This window comes from Triticum urartu, unplaced genomic scaffold, assembly GCF_056163025.1.
Source record: "Triticum urartu cultivar PI428250 unplaced genomic scaffold, HENAU_Tu73 scaffold371, whole genome shotgun sequence".
Lineage (NCBI taxonomy): Eukaryota > Viridiplantae > Streptophyta > Magnoliopsida > Poales > Poaceae > Triticum > Triticum urartu.
Genome location: NW_028260548.1, coordinates 19,251 through 22,936, shown reverse-complemented (window position 1 = coordinate 22,936; position 3,686 = coordinate 19,251). Strand labels below are relative to the sequence as shown.

Sequence of the window (3,686 nt, the reverse complement as noted above, 5' to 3'; positions counted from 1 at the left end):
AAAGCAGCTTGATAAGAACCTATACCTAGAGCTAACATCATATAACCCAATTGAGACATTGTAGAATAGGCTAAGCTTCTTTTAATATCTCTCTGAGCAAGAGCTAAAGTAGCTCCTAAGAATAGTGTTATTGTACCTACTAAAGAAATAAAACTCATTATCAAAGGTAAAGATATGAAAAGAGGAAGAAGTCGAGCTAGAAGAAAAATTCCCGCAGCAACCATAGTTGCTGCGTGTATAAGAGCCGAAATAGGAGTGGGCCCTTCCATAGCATCGGGTAACCATACGTGAAGAGGGAATTGTGCGGATTTCGCAACTGCACCAAGGAATAATAAAAAAGCACACAAAGTAGTAAGTAAAGAGTTAATTCCATTATTAGGAATCCAGTTATTAGCTATTTTGAACAAATCCCTAAACTCTAAACTACCTGTTATCCAAAAAAAACCTAAAATTCCTAATAATAGACCAAAATCCCCTACACGATTAGTTACAAAAGCTTTTTGACAAGCACTCGCTGCGATTGGTCGTGTAAACCAAAAGCCTATCAATAAATAAGAACACATTCCCACGAGTTCCCAAAAAAAATAAATTTGTATCAAATTGGAGCTAGTAACCAATCCCAACATGGAAGTATTGAAAAAACTTATATAAACAAAAAATCTCAAATATCCTTCATCGTGAGACATATAACCATCACTATAAATAAGAACCAGGATTCCTACAGTAGTAATTAGTATTAACATAATAGAAGTAAGTGGGTCAATCAAGTATCCAAATTCTAAAGAAAAATCATTATTGACGGTCCAAGACCATAGATATTGATAGATCGAACTTCCATTTATTTGTTGAATAGACAGTTGAACTGAGAATACCATAGCTATACTTAAGAGTAAAACACTAGGAAAAGCCCATATGCGACGAAGATTTTTTGTTGCTGTCGGAATAAGAATAAGGCCAAATCCCATTGACATAATAACTGGAAGTGGGAGAAGAGGGATTACCCATGCATATTGATATGTATGTTCCATAAGAAAAGAAATTGCAATTTTTACTTCAATTTTTACTTCAATTTTTCTATAAAATTGTTTCCGATTCACCAAACCAATTCTTATCTCTTTCTGAAAGAATAAATAAAAAGAATAAGAAAAAATACTGAAATTCTTAATTTTTCCAAAATTTATCTCATTGAAATAATTAAAAATTAAGAATGGGTTTAGTTGGTTAAATTAAAAAAGTTAATAAAATAACTAGGTAACGAAGTTATTTTATTAACTAAATAAAGATATTTATAAAAATAAAAAAAAAAAAGTGGAATCATTTTACTTTCTATTCATAATTCATTTTTATATTTCTTTAAAACAAAGATGAAACAGCTCTCTTGTTCCATAATTAACTGATTGAGTGAATTCCAATGAAAACCTATGTTTATAAGAAATTATCGAATAGTCCTTACTTCATATAGAACTAAAATTCTAATGACTATAAATTACCTAAGTTTTAGAATGTCTTGTTTAAGAGACTCAGTATTTTTTGTTTTGATTGGAATTCCTTTCCTTTATGGAATACCATTCTGAACTTAATTAACTATTTTCATTTTCCCTTCTTTTTATCCCCCCGTCTTATCTTATATGGGGGATAGGCTTCCATACCATATATCTATATATGGAGTATACTTGATATATAAATAGATATAAATAGATTTAAATGAGAAACCCTTCTATATATTCTATATTATTAAAAAAAAAGTATAAAATATATAAAGAAAAAATGTTAAAAAATTCTTGTTGTCTTATCCGCATTAGACAAAATGAAGTAAAAAATAATTCAAAATTTAAGTATCTTTCAGTATCTAAGTATAAATACTAATAAAAAGAAGAAAGAAGGATTGATTTGCAGCAATAGATGTCTTTCACATACAACTAGAAAAAAGTAATTTCCTTTTTGAATGGCAGTTCCAAAAAAACGTACTTCAATGTCAAAAAAGCGTATTCGTAAAAATATTTGGAAGAAAAAGACTTATTTTTCCATAGTACAATCTTATTCTTTAGTAAAATCAAGATCATTTTCGAGCGGTAATGAGCATCCAAAACCAAAGGGTTTTTCTGGGCAACAAACAAATAATAAGATTTTGGAATAATATGAATTGACTTATCAAAAAAGAATTCCAATTATTTAATAATTTGGATTCTTCTTTGAATGTACTTTTATGTGTCGAATTACTCGGTACAATATTCTTAGAACAAAAAACCCCTCTTATCTTATATATACAAGAAAAAAAAAGTTTTGTTTGGTATACTGTGTGCTAAGTATTCTTTTCCTATCAATGAACTTTTCATAATTTTCCTAATAGAATCCTCATATTCTATTAGGAAAATTATGAAAAGTGGAGTATTCTTACAATAGGACTTACAACTTCCACCTATCTTCTCCAAAATCATAAGGTTAGTAAATCTTATTAATAAGAGCATAAAGACTTTCATTCTAGAAATTTTTAAAAAATCCAAAAAGCCTTTTCTATTTATCCATTTTATTTTAATTTCATCATTAAATAGAAACCCTTTTGGATTTTTTTCATTGTATTGAAAGAATTTTCAAAATGTAAAGGGGAAATTAATTAGAAAAAATTAGTTCTATAATTGCAAGTTAGAAAAAAGAAGTTCCAACTCTTTCAAGCAGTGTTTGTGTTTCTATTGGGCAAAGCAAGAGTTTATTGTAAAAAAAAAAAATGGAAACGATACTACCAAACGAAGTCTATTTTAATGAAAACTCTAATGTTCCTAAATTTTATGGACTTTCCCAATATCGACGATTCCCAAGATAATAGCTATTATTCTTTTAAGTTACCTATTATTTGAAGTTAGCCGCCATGGTGAAATTGGTAGACACGCTGCTCTTAGGAAGCAGTGCTCAAGCATCTCGGTTCGAATCCGAGTGGCGGCATTCTTGAAAAAGAATACAATAGATTAGAAATCAATTCGAAATTTACAATTTTGTAATGGGACCTTCCCCTTATGCTATTTGCAACTTTAGAACATATACTAACTCATATCTCTTTCTCAACGATTTCAATTGTGATTACGATTCATTTTATAACCTTATTAGTTCGTGAACTTGGAGGATTACGCGATTCGTCAGAAAAAGGAATGATAGTTACTTTTTTCTCTATAACAGGATTCTTAGTTTCTCGTTGGGCTTCCTCGGGACATTTTCCATTAAGTAATTTATATGAGTCATTGATCTTCCTTTCATGGGCCCTGTATATTCTTCATACCATTCCTAAAATACAGAACTCTAAAAATGATTTAAGCACAATAACTACGCCAAGTACTATTTTAACGCAAGGCTTTGCCACATCGGGTCTTTTAACTGAAATGCATCAATCCACGATACTAGTACCTGCTCTACAATCTCAGTGGTTAATGATGCATGTCAGTATGATGTTATTAAGCTATGCAACTCTTTTGTGCGGATCCTTATTATCTGCCGCTATTCTAATCATTAGATTTCGAAATAATTTCCATTTCTTTTCTAAAAAGAAAAAAAATGTTTTAAATAAAACATTTTTCTTTAGTGATATTAAATATTTTTATGCAAAAAGAAGTGCTTTAAAAAGAACCTCTGTCCCTTCATTTCCAAATTATTACAAATATCAATTAACGGAGCGTTTGGATTCTTGGAGTTATCGT

The 3,686-nt window shown here is 29.7% G+C and overlaps 1 non-coding gene across 1 annotated transcript; it reads left to right on the top strand.

Annotated features, from left to right (window-relative positions):
- The first annotated feature begins 2,860 nt into the window (after positions 1–2,860).
- On the top strand, positions 2,861–2,940 carry TRNAL-UAG (transfer RNA leucine (anticodon UAG)). Its single transcript has one exon. It is a non-coding gene; the product is annotated as a tRNA-Leu (tRNA).
- Positions 2,941–3,686: the final 746 nt, after the last annotated feature.